Source organism: Schistocerca serialis, chromosome 6 (genome assembly GCF_023864345.2).
Source record: "Schistocerca serialis cubense isolate TAMUIC-IGC-003099 chromosome 6, iqSchSeri2.2, whole genome shotgun sequence".
Classification (NCBI taxonomy): domain Eukaryota; kingdom Metazoa; phylum Arthropoda; class Insecta; order Orthoptera; family Acrididae; genus Schistocerca; species Schistocerca serialis.
This window is the reverse complement of record NC_064643.1, coordinates 613690735-613708489: the sequence shown is the minus strand read 5'-3', so window position 1 is coordinate 613708489 and position 17755 is coordinate 613690735.

Below are 17755 nucleotides of genomic sequence, written 5' to 3'. Positions count from 1 at the left end.
AACGTATCCTAACATATAAGCTCATAGTGTTAGATGAATGTACGATGACACCTTGTGTGTTGATAGTAGTAAATACTGGTCTATAATGTGAATTCGCGCTGGTTTCGCTGACGAATCGAGTGACGAAGTCTGCTAAATTATTAATTTTTCCTTAAAAACAGCCATAGTCCGTGAGAGTGGTATATCTGAAGTATGTCCTTAGTCTTAATTGTGTAGCATACCAAAGTGAAAATTGTGGGACCAGGTATTAGAATATATCACAGTAAAATACTGGAAGAATGGAATGCAATGGTCCATTCCAGAAAAATACTATGGGGGCAGTTCATGGAAAAGAAAGCCCCCTGGGAGGAAAACATGTCACTGAAACTAGGGTCGTATGAGACTATTAAATTAAAACGAAATAATTATAATATCCTCAGGAGGAGAATGCACCCAGGAAACGCCACATATCAGTGAAATCAGGTCCACAACTGGCTACAAAATTATGGTTGTAAGCTACATGAAAGTGTAGTAACCAATGCATCATGGAATGGCATGATGATATATTTGTCCACCACATCTTGCTGTGTGGGCTCTGTGGCCCGTCTGGCTTTCAGTATTTGATGGAATGCGTGGCCAAGCTCCACTTCCTACCAGGGACGCAGAGAATTTACTGTCACTTGGCTGCAGAGCGACACAGGATCGCTCGCTGTTTCATTGTGGCTCCAGCACCTGCAGGGTCCACAGCAGACTGGCGAATCGTGAGGCAAGCTGCACAGTTCTCTGTGCTGCGAGAATGACTCTGCGGGCTGGCGGCCGCCCTATGTTGCAGTGCACTGGGTGGTGGCGGCGAGCGTAGCAACGTTTGCCACTGTAGCACTGTGATTGTTTAATAGTAATATAATCATAAGTAGTCCATTGCTTCCTTTCTGCCTTCAAACTGAACGAGAAACATCTGGCTGTTTGCCATGTCTCATTTGTGATCTGCATTGTACTTGATATATCACATAGAGATGTGTGTTTGTAGGCAGCGTGTTAAGGTCTAGCATGAGGTCTCATTTGAGTAACTACTGTAAACACCTGATCTTTTTGTTTATTTCATGCCAATTTAAAGGTGGCAAACCTGTTTTTGGATTGGCAGCATTGTAATATAAACCGTATGTCTGTGGCGACTATTTTAAGATCAGGCTTTCCTACTGGTACTTTCTCTACAGTGTACTGAACTCGAGAGATTAGACTCAAGTAATTGACCCAGAGGTCCGCAGCTCGTGGTCGTGCGGTAGCCTTCTCGCTTCCCGCGCCCGGGTTCCCGGGTTCGATTCCCGGCGGGGTCAGGGATTTTCTCTGCCTCGTGATGACTGGGTGTTGTGTGATGTCCTTAGGTTAGTTAGGTTTAAGTAATTCTAAGTTCTAGGGGACTGATGACCTTAGATGTTAAGTCCCACAGTGCTCAGAGCCATTTGAACCATTTGAATTGACCCAGAGAGGGGAGGGTGGTCGGGGTAGTGGTAGGAGGCCTAGAGAAGTAGCAACCATCCAGGCTGCGCTTATTTCCTCAGCCAATAGGACAAAACCCATCTCATTTTTCAAGTCACACTGTTCACTGATAAGAGGAGTAAGAGGAAGTGTTTCGGGGAGGGGAGGTGATGAAACCTGGTAACAATGCAGACTCCGCTCAGAGTGCCACTGTTCCAATATTGGAGTACTGTAGAGTGCTGGTCTACGCAGCACAGCGTTGTATAGATCTACAGCATGTGACGGCTCCTGAGTTTTGAGAATACTGTACTGTATACGCTGTTACTGTCCAAACTCCCTGTTCCTCAACAGTATAATGAACTGTGCAGCACCCTGACCTGATCTTCAGTTCAATTTGTTGGCTAATATCAGTAGACTGCCGTACATACCTTTGACAAAATCACGTCCACAAGGAAAGGTCAATGTGATGCTACACGCTCCATGAGGTGGACTGACAAACATTTTGTGGTTATCTGTTGGCAACATGGCTCATCATCAGACCACCTGGAACATTAGTCCTGCAAGATCACAACGAGAGATCAAAAATAATTGTAGACATTTCTGTCAGACGCAGACAAACTAACCCTGGGTAGATTACAGTAGAGATACCGATGGTACCCAGTGAGAGAAGAATAATGGACAACTATGCTGCATGACAAAAAAGGGAAGCACAAGGGTTTCAACCTTAATATGTACTCATACATGCTAACTCTAGGTATGTAAATGATTAGACGTGCAGTTCTCTGTCAAAGGCAGAAAGTCACCAGAGAGCACAATGTTCGTGTTTAGTGTTGTTACCAGGCCTGGTAGAACACACATGGGGAGAGAACAGCGTCGAATTCTGAATGCCACATACGTAAGGCAGTTTTATCAACCCTGACAGGGTCTGGAAAGTGTCACATTTCAGTTCACGGCTTGGTTGGTTTGTCGAATACTGCATGTATAGACTTCTGAGGGATTCAAATGTGACACTGGACCGTTATTGGACTGTATGGAAAACTGAGGCCAGGCATCCCTCAACTAAGCCTCTACAGCACAATAGGTTAGGTTAGGTTAGTGGTGTTTAACGTCCCATCGACAACGAGGTCATTAGAGACGTAGCGCAAGCTCGGGTTAGGTCGGATGGGGTAGGAAATCGGCCGTGCCCTTTCAAAGGAACCATCCCGGCATTTGCCTGAAACGATTTAGGGAAATCACGGAAAACCTAAATCAGGATGGCCGGAGACGGGATTGAACCGTCATCCTCCCGAATGCGAGTCCTACAGCACAATAGAGAGTAGCCGTATTGTACAGGAAACACATGTAGCACCTACAAATCCTAGCACCATCCTGGAAACAGTAGTGAGCTCACAGCAGCACTCTCTATCTTCCCGCGCTACTGGTCAGAGAATCGCAGAAGCTGGACTAGCGAATTACTGTGACATCGTAAGCGGACGTCAGTGCCACAATGCAAACAATAGTCTTTGGATTGGTGCTTTAACCGAGAGGAATGGACTACTAATGAATGGCATCGCCTTGTGTTCAGCTGCGAACCGCGGTTCGGAACACCCCGGATGTCCACTGTCAGCGAGTAAGGTCGTGACCTGTGGAGGCGCCCATTATTCCGATGTTTGTTGAGAAGAAGAGCAGTGTTACTTCCATTGTCGTGCCGGGTGAGACATCGGATATGGTGGTTATTATGGCTAGGCTGATGGACTTCCTGAGACCTTAGGTATTACCTCTCATACAACAGTATTGTGGTGACATTTTTCTACAAAGCTGGTCCACACATTGAAAGTCTGTCCATGAATTGTGTGCGTGATGTAGAGGTGCTCCCTTGACAAGTAGGCTTTGCCGATCTGTACCGAGTATAACACGTGTGGGATAATTTCGGACGCGAACTCCGTTTCACTGGGGGTATCTGGGATATCAAGGACCAGTTACAACATGGTTGTGGGACGGCTTGCCTTAAAAGAGGATAAAAGTGCTTCATGACACCATTCACAAGTAGGTCAGTGATTGCATCAAGGTCAGATGTTGTGCAAAGCAGTACTGTCATTCTATGTAAGTCTGCAGGCTTTCGTGGCCTAATAACCAAGAAGATTTTAACTTTAGTACTGGCATGTCTGCTCACGCAGCCACATTATTTGTAAATTTGGCTCGTTTGCGTGAGCATTGGAGTCACGTCATGTATCCCCTTAATTTGTGAAATTTGGTCTTTATTATTTTTAATTTTTGGTCACGTCTTTGGGAAAAGAGTGATCCTGTCATTCATATAAAATCAGTGAAAAAACAGTACTTTCAGCGACTGAGGTCAGCTGTCTTTTCCACCCATCGTCGGATTCAGCTGATGGTGCTTTCTTAAGATGGCCTAAGGCTAGGCCGAAACCGGTCGTTTTATTAAAATAACCATCGCAATCAAGACTGCTTCTCACTGATTCTATACTTCATTTATTTGTCAGGTAACATATTTTGACTTCATTTTAAATTAAAGACGAACTGGGTGGAGAGTGGCTCTAGAGAATGTGAAACTGTGAGGGTTCAGCTATTAGTATGACATGTTTCTTTACATTTCCAGTTTATAAACTCAGATAAGTTTCCAGCCGTGCCACAGGATCAAATATGAGTGTTATGTCCTTAGGATCTAGGACAATAAACATGTTGTTACTGTGAATGTGAATGAACTACCAGCCACATCTTGTAATGGCTTAACTCTATAATGTCCTAGCTTTGAGAATTAACGATAAAAACGATTTTACTGCACGTGAATTGTTTCAATTTTTAGAAAAATGCTGTTCTTGGTAAACAGTATAACGTTGAACACGAATACACCTTCCAATGCCGTTTGTTATCTTTCTCTGAACTGCTACCACCATCGACATGTTTCAAACGAACACGTCTTTGCTTTGAAACAGAATTCATTGTGATAACTTTTTTTACCGAGATATTTTCATTATGTTAGAAACCAGTACGAATGCTTGTTTTAGTAATAATATCACACACCTTTTTAACCCAAAGAGTGACACTAAACGAATGAAGATTTTACTATAGTAAAATGGCATATAAACATCAATTACGTCATATTTTGGGGTTATTTGTAGGGTGTCCACGTACCGCTAGAGATGATTTATCTCAGAGAGAAGAGAGAGACAGAGAGAACGGTGTCAGTATGTATTAAAATATACACTTCCGCTTCTCGCACGAAGAGAAGAGCATTATGAGGCTCAGCGTGTTCCTTTATGTTCACTGTACTTAATGTATGTTATTATTACTTATAATGGGCCATGTTCAACACATGAGCAACGGAATGAAATAAAGCGAGCGATGAACTGAAAACGAAAGCAATCGACAATATACCTCTGCCAGCCCACCAAGCCCTGAAATATCCATTGTCGTTCAGCTGACAGACTGGTGCATTATTTAATGTGCCGACGGACTGACGTTGGTTTTATATTTCCTGAGGGCTACATCTTGGTCATATTTATCGCCTGTCAGGAATGGGTAATTTTGGGTAAGAACGTTCTAAACGATCAATATCATGTCGCATAGCTGACTGGTGTTCATTTTCGCTTCTCATTTTTCTGTATCTTACACAACTGCACAGACCTCATTCATTTCGTAAAGAGTGATAGTATGTAGCTCATAAAGTTCTATGACTGGGTTCTGCCTCTGAACCTGTCTGGTAGGAGCAACCTGTATGCCGGATGGGTACCTAAATCACGGAAGTACTCCCGCAGGCTGCGGTTAACTCATTTCCCCGCAATACACCTTCTTCCAAGAGTCCTAGTCTCAGAAGGTACTAGGAGAATTAATGTGAAATTTGGGAGGTGAGGAATGAGGAAGTAAAACTCTGAGAAAGAGCTGTGCTTTCTTCTTGGATAGCTCAGTCGGTAGACCAATCGTGCGTAACTGACAAATGTCCGTTATTCGAGTCAAGGTCTGGAACATGTTCTGAATCTGCCAGGTAGTTTAAAATCAATGCACACGCCACTGAAAAGTAAAATTTCATTCTGCAAATAGTTCCACATACTGTGACTAATCCTCGTGACCATATTATTCTTTCGTCGAGTAGCGCTAGCCCCTCAAGGTATGTAGGAGAACTTCTGCGAAATTTGGAAGATGGGAAGGCAGGTACCAGAGGATGTAAAGCTCTGAAGGCGGTTCGTGAGTGGTGCTTGGATGAATTAGTCAATAGAGCACTTGCCCGCGAAAGGCGAAAGTCTCAGGTTCGAGTTCCGGTTGGAAGTTTCAAAACAGTGCACACTCTACGGCAGAGTGGAAATTCATTCCGGGCTGAAGCTTTATTTGCTCGAAAATTTTACGTTCTCGGATCTGACTTCCTGGTATGTTCAGGGCTCAAAGTGAGTGCAGTACTATATACCTCTATGAAATACGACCAACCGAATTCAATAGAATGGGTTCATATCACTTGCTCCACACTTCCAGCAGCATTTTCACTGCGGTGAACGTAATAAAGAATCAAATGGAGAGACTGCGCGGTAGTATAATACAAATACCAATTCTCCACCTACTGCACATGTAGCCGTTATCAAATAATTCATTGCAGTTGTTATAACACTGCTCAATTTTCCATTATAGGCTAATTCCAAAAAGTGCAACATCACACTTACCTGCCCAGTTTCGGCACATTCTATAATTGTAACAGCAACAGCGAATAACTGGTGCTGCCACGGATGAAAATCGAAATATGTGAAAGCCGGGGAAATTACTTTTCGTAGATGTACTTACAATTTTCATACTTAACGCTTCATATGTTAAAAATGGCGATAGACACTCTAACAAACAATTAATATCGAAGAGCTCATTGATGTTACTCTATGCCCACATACGACATAATAGTTAGATTAATTCGGCCTTGAAGGAGTGTACCACCAGACAACCTGTTGAACGTACACACTTTCAGAGCAATTGCCGGTGACACAGAGGATTTTTCATGACATTCAGCGTCATTACAGTCGGATTTTGCAGACGTGAAAACCAAAGTGCCTTTGTTTGAGGTATTCACTGTAGGGTACTGAAGTGATAGCAACTGCTGATATGACGAGGAGGTCAAGTGTTCACAATAAATATTTTATTTCTGTTAATAATAAACGAAGATTAAACATATCGCAGCAGAGATTAATGTTGGAAGAATTTCGACCATAAACATGATAATTCGCTAAACTGCTGAATATCATATTCCCCAATTAAAGGCTTTAAGTGACACTTTGGTCGGACTCACTAGGAAGCTGCTTTACAATGCCGCGGTAGCTTATTCTTTTCTCTCTCTCTCACTCACTCTCACTCTCTTTCTCTCTCTTTTTTTTTTTTTTTTTTTTACTTGGTGACTACAGTTTCCGGATACAAAACAACATGTGCCACATGTGCCATCTGCGCTGTCACGTGTCAGAAACATGCAAAATCCATTTCCATTTTATGTTTTTTTACGTTTGATCAAAGTTCATTGCCGGTACGCAAAACAAAACTTTTAAGCTGCCTGTCCAGAGTCAACAGCACATTTGAACGGGATCTCCCTGAATTAGTGACATCATGACACTCAAAATCTGCCGAGCGCTTACCGGCGAACTTTGTGCAGGACCATGGGCAGGCATGTGACATTTAGGCATTGTATTTTGATGTCAAAAATCTTTGCCTCTGAATGCTCACTCCATTGACATTCCTATTCCACGTGCGTCGTATTCCTTAAGTTGCTCTTGCCATTCCCGGACATCATTTTAATCTCCTCTGGACCCAGGGTGTCACCGAATGACTGACTGGAGAGATCTTACTTTGTTAGGGGTGGCTTAGAAAGAGACACCGGACGCGATTATCCAGCCCATTCTAACGACACCGGAAGTCAACGTTAATGCTCTTCAAGCTTTCCCGGCGGATATGTTGTAAATAGTCTTCACGGAATGAATTTTCACTATACAGCGGGGTGTGCGCTGATACGAAACTTCCTGGCAGGTTGAAACTCTGTGCCGGACCGAGACTCAAACTCGGGACCTTTGTCTTTCGCCGGGAAGTGCTCTACCAACACTCCGCTGTAGAGCGAAAATTTCATTCTAAAAACATCCCAGAGACTGTGGCTAAGCCATATCTCCGCAATATCCTTTCTTCCAGGAGTGCTAGATCTGCAAGTTTTCAGGGAGAACGTCTGTGAAGTTTGGAAGGTAGGAGACGAGAATTAACGCTGTGAGAACGTGGCATGAGTCATGCTTGGGTAGCTGAGTAGGTAGAACACTTGTCCGCTAAAGGCAAAGGCTCCGAGTTCGAGTCTCGGTCCGGCACACAGTTTTAATCTGTGACTAGCCACCAGCAAGGTTTTACCACCTGAAGATTATTGACAGTTGCTCCGAGGAGATATTGTGGAATTAGTACAACGTCATCCGGTGGCAAACCTATGAAGGCTATTTACAACCTTAATCCTCTTTTCATATCGATAGTTCATTCTAAGACATCTTTTGGTAGTTGGGCTGGAAAACTTGGCACGATAGCTGGGTTTCCCAATAGTAAAATTGTGAGGTGGTGTCAACGACATCCACCCACTCCATTGTGAGAGACAAACCTTGACCTGGTGGAGGCCTCAAATTCATCAAGGTGGTATTCAAGCCACCATGGTCTCCCTCACAACGTCACTTTACATACCTCGCAGATCGTTTGATATGGGCATGCTGTTATCTAGCATAGGTCTCCCCATTACATTTTTGTTAGTGGTATATGTATATGTTCATTGATGGACATGCCACTGGAAGCGCGATGTCATTCTAAGCAATCAAGAAATTTTGTATAAAGTTTATCTGTTATTACGTAGAATAAAATGAAAAGATTACGTTAGTTAATCTTCCAGGCCTTCTTCCACTTTTTCATGGCAGTAATTAATGTTTCCCTGGATTTTAAATCTTTCTAGATTCCCTTTGCAGTAACAGAGAATTAGTTTGTCTGCCTTACAAAACTGAAGAAACCATATCAAAAGGTAGATATCGTTTACGTTAATAAAAGCACAAGCAGAGGGGCAAAATATTTGATGGTATCACCATTAAGACGCTGGCAGACAACAAAATGCATAATTGTTACTCTGTTGATTCATTAACAGAATATATTTGACCTCCGCAACATGAGGTCGAAATTTGTCATAATCAAACCTTTTACAAGTGGTTTCTATAAACCCAAAAGCGTTACAGGGTGATTTACAGGAAATGCTCCAACTTATGGATCGCAACGCCGACGCATCCAGTCGCGAAGAGAACCGTGACATTGGCCAGCGGACTAATCGCAGGGCTCAGGGCATCCCAACAGGAGCGTCTGCAGCAGACACGACTGCGGCACCTCGATGAGGGTAACAAGTCAGCTTACGCGGGTACAAGAAAGGAAGTTGCCTATCAAAAAAATACCTTCCGTTACTGCAAATATAGAAACTTGAGACCGATTTTAGGAACAGTTTGCTGTTTCTCTGGGAAGAGAACTCTTATTTCTATTTGGTTATGTTGAAGGGAAACTAAAATCCGGTTCATATCAAATAGGGTACCGAAGATGCCTGTCAGAAAGAAAGAAAAAACTGGAAATGATCATATGGCGTCAGTGGCCAGGACTTCTCAGGCGGGAAGTTCGGCTGCCAAGTGCAAGTCTTACTGAGTGCGACGCTACATTGGGCGACTTGAGCGTCGACAATGGCGATGAAATGATGATGAGGACAGCACAACACCCAGTCTGTGAGAGGAAAACTTTCCCACCCCACCCTGAAACTGAACCCGGGCCCCCGTGCGTGGCAATCCAAGGTGCTGACAGTTTTTCTTTCCTTTTGTTCGTTGTTGATCACTGTGGTTGGTCGTTGCGGACGTCACATGACATCCGTTCGGTTCTTTGTTGATCGTTTCACTCAGTTTTTTTATTTCAGAGGCCAACTGTTGTAACGGTGACCGGAACAGTCATGGGGTTGAAGTGACGGAAACGCGGCGGGATCCGCGGAGCTGCCCGCGAAAAACAACACGACGGGAGAGGATGGGCACGACCAATGAAGGACCTTACGACAACAACAATAACGGACAACAGAGTCAAGAAACCCAAACAACACAACCACATCCACTCGTAAAGAAAACACAAAAGTAAATGCGCTCTCTAGTGCGACGCGATATGTCCTGAGACGTACGCAAAGTTAGACTGGCAGCCTGATTTTTTTTTCTTTACTGCTGGCAGCAGCATATGCGCTTCTCTTCAGCCGAAAGACATAGAAAAAATAATAGAAGACATTTAAAAATAACAAATGTAGCTGTTCTGTCACTAAATGTAACTGGGTTTTCTCTTTTGACGCTAGTTAATTGTCAGGATGAGCATTACTGCAAGGGGCATTTAATTCTCTCGAACAACGGACTCCCGCTTGCCAGGCTTCGGCTGTCAGATCTTCATCCCAGCTCACAGGTGACTGCTGATGTGAGGCCGTCTCCTTCCTGTCCTCACGAGTCACCCGGGTGCGTAAAAATCAGACCTCAAATACCTTCTAATTCCTGTCTTCTGGCGCCGAGTCTGCTGCTTGCTATTCCATTACAGCGGCGGATTTGGTGCGTCTGTGCATTATGTAGTCTCTTCTTGCATGACGGTCTTCAGCACCGAAACTGACTGAAAACTACTGCTACTCTTCTTCACTTCTATTCTTCGTCCGTCGGGCCCACTGCGTCTCGCATATTTATTCACTTCGGTTTACTGGAGGTGAACGACTTCACGGTCATTGCCTCGTCTGTCACGTTGAAAAGCTTCTCGAAGAGTCTTCTTAACGTCGGTCATTAGCTCTTGGAATGTAGGCGAGGGCCTTTGCTCACATGTGACAACTGAGAAACACGTGAGCCAGTCGGGCGATGCCCTGACGGCTGAATCGGCAGCGTCCGCTTATGTGTAACTTGCTGACATAATGGTCATTGTCTCTTCTGCTCTACTGGTCTGCCCGCTGTTTGCCAGTGTGTAATTCTTCTAAACCAAACTAAGTTTTTCATTTATATTCTAACTCCTACTTCACTTTGATTTCACTAATTTATTTACTTAAGTACCACTCAACACAAAGGAGAGAATATGGTGAACATAGATATAAAAAAGGGGGAACATCAGGGATGGCAATAGACAAAAAACGGGGTGACTAAAATGGAGAGAAAAAACTGTTTAAAAGTAGCTCACACAAAAAGCCACACACTGTGACAATTAAAAGAATACAAGGCACAGTATGACTGGAGCATAAAAGGTATCGACAGATGGCGTAGCACAAAACAAAAACTGACGGCGAACCTCAAGTCAGTACGCAATTAAAATCACACCTCCTGACGCACAGGAGAAAGAGCCCTAAACACAACACTGATGTGGCACACTGACAATGATCAAAATGGAGGGTCTGCCAGGTGCAAGGAGATGAGGTGGACAGAAGAAGGGAGTGAGGAAGGGAGGGAGGGAGGGAGGGGAAGAGAGGGGGTTGATGAATGGGGGGTGTGCTGAAGAGGGCCAGGGTGGGAGGGATTTGGGAAGGAAAGAGGCAAGTATAGGGCGCAGGGTCTCAGGGGGGGGGGGGGGGTGGGGAGGAGGAAAATCCACTCTGGGAAAAGGAGTTGAGAGGAAAGGGGGGCCCTGGGGGGTGGGGGGGGGGAACAAGGCCAGGTTGTAGTTGGAAGGAAGGGTAGATGTCCCAGCGAAGTTCGTCATCCAGGAGGGAGAGGCATTGGAAATTGCCCCCATGAAGGAGATAGAGATTGGTTGGTTGGTTGGTTGGTTTGGGGAAGGAGACCAGACAGCGTGGTCATCAGTCTCATCGGATTAGGGAAGGATGGGGAAGGAAGTCGGCCGTGCCCTTTCAGAGGAACCATCCCGGCATTTGCCTGGAGTGATTTAGGGAAATCACGGAAAACCTAAATCAGGATGGCCGGACGCGGGATCGAACCGTCGTCCTCCCGAATGCGAGTCCAGTGTCTAACCACTGCGCCACCTCGCTCGGTGGAGATAGAGGGGGTGGAGGTGGAGAGAGGGAGGGATACAGCGATAGAGGCACGGTAACAGGCGGGGGTTGGACAGGAAAGAGGATACCAGAGGGTGGGGGAGATCAAGCCTGCGGATAATGTAAAGGATGCGGAGATGTTGGAGGAACAGGAGGAGGTGGGGGAAGGGGATCAGTTCATACAGGAGCCGTGTGGGGGAAGGAAGGCGGATACGGAAGGCAAGGCAGAGCGCATGGCGTTCAAGGATTTGGAGGGCGTTGTAAAAGCGGGTGGGGGCGGAGATCCAGGCAACGCTGGCATAACAGATGATAGGACGGATGAGGGATTTGTAGGTGCTGAGGATGGTAGAAGGATGCAATTCCCATGTCCGGCCAGACAGGAGTTTCAGAAGGTGGAGGTGGGAATGGGCTTTCTGCTGGACGGTCTTGAGATAATGGGTCCAGGTGATGTATCGGTCGAGGGTGTGGCCAAGGTATTTCAGGGTGGGGGTGAGCTGGATGGGACGACCATTTAGGGTGAGATAGAAGTCACGGAGGCGAAAGAATCGAGTGGTGCAGCCTATGATGATTGGCTGGGTTTTGGAGGGGTTGAGATGGAGGAACCACTGGTTACACCAAGTGGTGAACTGGTTAAGAAGGGTTTGGAGGGTACGTTCGGACCATTGAAGGGTAGGATAGCGAGCCAGGAAGGCGTGTCATCAGCATACTAGAGAAGGATGACTGGTGGGGACGGCTTGGGCACATCAGCTGTATACAAGAGATAAAGGAGAGGGTAGAAGACAGAACCCTGGGGAACGCCAGCCATGGGACAAAACTTACGGGAGTTGGTGTTGTGGAGGATGATATAGGAAGGACGGTGCGAGAGGAAGGAAGCGATCAGATGGACAAAATTGATAGGCAGGCATAGGTTTGGAGTTTAAAGAGGAGACCGGGATGCCATACACGGTCAAGGGAAACAAAAATGGCGGAGAGATGGGAGTTAAGCTGGAGGGACAGAAGGTGAACGAGGTTGAGGAGTTGGTCTTCAGCAGAGAAGGAGTGTTGGAAGCCACACTGGGTAAGTGGCAGGAGGTGGTGTTGACCAAGGTGCTGATGGATAAGGTGGGAGAGGATGGATTCAAAGACCTTACTGAAAACGGAGGTGAGGCAGATGGGACGATAGGAAGAGGTGTCAGAAGGGGGTTTTTTGGGTTTGAGGAATAAGAGGACACGGGAGGTCTTCCACAGGTCAGGGTAGGAGCCAGTGGAGAGGATAACATTATCGACATGAGCGAGGACAGTCAGGAAGGAGTATTGGCTTTCTCGAAGGTGATGGTAGGTGACACAGTCGTGACCAGGGGCCATGTTGCGTTTGGACTGGAGGGTAAGTTTAATGTCTTGTGTTGTGATGGAAGTGTTTATGTCGGAGGGGGGGGGGGGGGGAACTGCCCCAAGTGCTGGAGACTAGGAGCAAGTGGAGCGACCGAGGTATTGGCATGTTCCATGATGGTGGGGAAAAGAGAATAATCAAAGTGGAGATCATCAGGGATGGAGAAGACCTCGGAAAGGTGGTAAGCGAAGTGGTTGGCCTTACTGAGGTTCTCAGGAAGGGGGCGATCGTTATGGAGAAGGTGATAGTGGGGAGCGGAAAGGGAACCAGTAAGGCTATGGAAGGCGGACCAGTACTTGGAAGAGTTGATAGGGAGGGTGGCATTGAGTCGTGTGCAGGTCTGGCGCCAGTCTCGGCGTTTCGTTGCTGTAATAAGGTTCTGTACGTGTCGCTGTATTTGCCAGTGGCGTTGGAGTGTATCCCTGTCAGAAGTGCGCAGGAAGGTACGATAGAGGCGCTGGGATTCACGGAGGAGGAGGACAGCCCGTGGAGGGAGAGTGGGACGGTGTGGGTGGATGGTTTTAGCAGGAACATGGGCCTCCACGGCGTCAGTAATTACCTTCTGAAGGAAGGACGAGGCGTGGATGATGTCGTCAGGGTGGCGATAGGTAATAGGGTGGCTTTCAACCTGGGTGGAGATGGAGTCCCAGTAGGCATCCTAATTGGCATGGTGATAGTCACGGACGACCTTGGGAGGGGGTGTAGGGGGCGGAGCCAGAGGGGGGCGGTGAGCAAACGTTATGGTGAGAAGGATAGGGAGGTGATTGGTACCTGTGGGGTCAAGGACGGCGACAGCGATACGCCCAAGGAGGTTGGCTGAGGCAAGGACATCAGGGGTGGTGTCACTTTCGGGTTGGGTGTCCTGGGGAAGGGGAACAAAGTCACCTTCGATCGTGGAGAGGAACTGATGCCACCGCCGAAGGGTAGCATGAGTGCGGCTATGGATGTTGAGGTCGGCGGCAATCACGTAGGTGGAGAAGGTGTGGTCAATGTGTGAGATGAAGTCACAAGGAAGAGGAGCAGTGGAGCAGACATAGATGGTGGCACAGGTAATGGTGAGGGAGGGGAAGATGACGCTAAGGATAAGGTGTTCAGTGGGGTCATTGAGGAGAGGTTGTGGCCAGATGGGGATATGCTTAAGGTGGCCAATCGCGACTCGAGGACCAGGAGCATCAGTGCGGTGGAAAGGTGAGGATAGAATGGTGGGGCTGGAGAAAGGTTTCGTTCAAGAGGAATGTGCCGACCTGGTGGTGGGAGAGGGTGTGCATGAGGAGGTATTTCTTGGAGCGGAAAGAGTGAATGTTCTGGAAGGGGATGCAACACTCGTGCTGCGCCATGGCGGGAACGGGGAGGGGGGGAAGAGAGGGAAGGGAAGAGACTTAAACTAGGGTGTCAAGGCGGGTGAAGGTGAAGGGGGCTTGGTTGTGGGAGTAAGTGGCGTAGGTGTTCAGGTGGAAAATGGAGCGAGTGGCAAGGGCGATTTGTAGGAAGGTGTGGGGGCGCTGAAAAGGGTGAATGTTTTGGAGTACAACGGGAAGGAACTGGATGATGTCCTCGGCCGTGGGTGGTGGACAGAGGGAATTGTTGGGATGGACAGGGGGATCAATGGGACAAACTGGTACAGTAAGCTCAGGGGTGGCTGGAGGGGGTTTAGCTTTACATTTGTGGGAGTAGGTGGGATGGGGGTCATTGCAGGTATTACAGGAAGGAGGAGCAGCGAGGTTGGGGCAGTTCTTAAGAAAGTGGGAGGCCTTGCAATGGGGACAGGTGTGGGGGGGTTTAGCAGTTGGGAGTCAGGTGGTCATTGTACATCAGGCACCGCTGGCAACGGTAGGATTGGGGAGGGGATTTGGAGGATTCAACAGGGTGGTGATGGTGGTATATCAGGGCACCCTGGGTGAGGAGATGGTCAATGGATGGGACAGAATACCCACATGAGGTAGGTGGGACCAGAGGCATTGTGGATATGGCGGGCAGAGCAGATTTCCAAGTCCGGGTGGGAGTTCAGTCCTGCCAACACTTCATCCTCTGTGATCACCAGGCTGAGCTTGGTGATCACAGCGTTGTAGGTGGGGGGGGGGGGGGGCGATGGGGAGGCTGAGGCTGACGAGGAGTGGAAGCGGAAAGGAAGGGTGTCAGAGAGGCGTGGGGGCCAAATATAACTCGTGGGAGTTTTCGCAGGAGGTCTGTGTCAAAGGATGGGGAAGGGTACTCGATAAGGACTGAGTCCCTGCGGAGAATGAGTTGGGAGATGGGAGCACCAGGTAAGTACTTTCGTATCTCCACGGTAGGGTACGAGCGTCGATGAACTTAGGATCGGGAGTTGATAGGACAAAGGTGTGGAGGGTGGGGGCCGGGGTATGGGTGGCAGGAGGAGGGGTGGTGTCCATCGAGACGGCAGGAGGAAGGGGAGGTGGTGCTGACTATTTGTGGGAAGTGGCGGGAGCATAGTCGGTAATTACGCGGTTTTGGGGTTTTTTTGGAGACTGGGTGGAGGGGAGAGGGACGGGGAGGAGAAGGAGGTGGCGGGTGGCAGATCCCTGTCGCATAGTGGAGCCGCCGGGAGAAGCAGCCGGTTCAGTGGTGGCGACGGTGGCTCGGCGCGACGTGATGCGTCCAGGAGATGCAGATGACGAAGCGATGGGGTGGGTGAGAGAGGGGAAGCCGACCACCTGAGGGGCGGCAGCAGAGGCAGCAATAGAGGCATATGTGATGGCGGGGGTAGTAGTGGGAGCTGTTGAGGGTGTGGAGGCCGGAGGAAGGGTGTAGAGGTGTGGGTACACAGCAGAGGAGAGGATAGGGGGATGGGTAAGTGGGGGAAGGGTAGGGGAGGTGTAAGGAGGGAGGGCAGGGGCGGCACTCCAGAAAGTGATTGTGGGAGAGGGGAAGGTGTAGATGACAGTAGACGAACGGAGACGGACAGACGGACTGGCAGCAGGCGGCCGCAGCGGCGGCTGCGACGGCGGCGGCGGCAGCGGCTACGGCGACGGCGATGGCGATGGCGAAGGACAGCGAGCAGGCAGGCGGACGGACGAACTGCTACAGCAGCAAGCGGCGGACGGGCAGACAGACAGACAGACAGACCGACTGACAGAAAGACACAATCTTCGAAGACGGAGATTCCACCCTGAGAGTAGCCCAGGCTTTGCAATCTGACGCTTTCGAAGGAGGGGATCCAACCTTCTAGAATGCTGGCAGGCTGAGCAATAAGCAGGCTCTTAAGTACTCGATCTGGAACGCCGCTATTGGCCGCTGCAACCACGTATTCCACTGTGGCGCCCTCACTATAAATGCGGGCCAGGAGGCGCGCGCCGCCACAGCTTACGGCGCTGTGGTACAGAGACCTCTATGGGTCTTCGACGTCCATGACGTCTGGAGGGGATTCAAATTTCGCGGCGCGTGGTACCGGACCAACCACCTCTCTGATCGAAGACGCTGAGCTACCGTGCCGGCCCCGTTCAGCTATTGAGAAGCCAAGAAATATTAGTTCTGGGCGTGGCCATTGTCCGGTCACAGAAACCCGTCTATAAATTTTGGATAACTTTACAGATAATTTGTTAAGAGTACCCGAAGTGCTAAATATTACCTATAATTAAGTGTTACACGCAAATCTACACAACTAGGCTGTCGTGAAAAATTTAAGGGGGCGTGCTAAAAATGTATTGTAACTCTTGTCCAGTTAGTTAGATGAGATGTTACTTGTCAGGCATATTACTTGGTCAATTTTCCCGCTTTGCAGACGCAAGTTGTAATTCTCGGCTGATAGAGGGATGGGAGTTGTAGCGTGTAAAGTGGCGCTGTGTAACGTAATTACGTAGTGAGCGAAAGACTACCAGAGTCGAAGAGTTCGTCGGCACATGCAGCACCCTCTTCTTCAGCATTACAATGCCAGAGTAAAAAAATGGTTCAAATGGCTCTGAGCACTATAGGACTTAACAACTGAGGTCATCAGTCCCCTAGACTTAGAACTTCTTAATCCTAACTAAGGACATCACAAACATCCATGCCGGAGGAAGGATTCGAACCTGCAACCGTAGCAGCAGCGCGGTTCCGGACTGAGAAAAGAGGCCTCATGGCGCTTGACTGGGGACAGGTAATAAGCCTGCAGCGTAATAGTACGAAACTGAAGAGTTCTGATGATTACTTTCAACTCTTAAAATAGATCACAAAAAGAACAAATAGTTTTAAATCATGGAAACTGATATTTATCCAAGTGCGTGTTTCCATGTGCAATAGTCACTACACCATTATGGGTTAACTTAGGCACCCATTACCAGTTTAGAGGTAATTCATAAGTACCATACAGAAAAATGACACACATCAGTGCAACACCGTTTCTCCAAGTTTCGGTTCGTAACACACACTCTTCCATAGTCGCAGAGCGCATCACTAGGCGGTAGGCGTGTCAGAACATTTAGGCTAATTACGATATTGCAGCGCCTGTGTTATTCGGAATTACGATGTAAAGTAAGGAATTTTGCACCGTAATTGGGAATAACACAGGCACTGCACTATAATATTTATCCGCCGACACCTGGCTACAGACTTCCTTTGCCTCGTGATGACTGGGTGTTATGTGATGTCCTTAGCTTAGTTAGGTTTAAGTACTTCTAAGTCTAGGTGACTGATGACCTCCGATGTTAAGTCCTAGAGTGCTTAGAGCCATTTGAAACATTTTTGTCACCCCAGTTCGGCAATATACATAATGGATGTACGAGTACATGTACCTGTTGGTAGAATTTATTAGTGGACATATGGCTGACGACATATGGAGGACTCCAGATTGAGATTTTCACTCTACAGCGGAGTGTGCGCTAATATGAAACTTCCTGGCAGATTAAAACTGTGTGCCCGACCCGAGTTTGAGTCTCAGTCGGGCACACAGTTTTATCCTGCCAGGAAGTTTCATATCAGCGCACACTCCGCTACAGAGTGAAAATCTC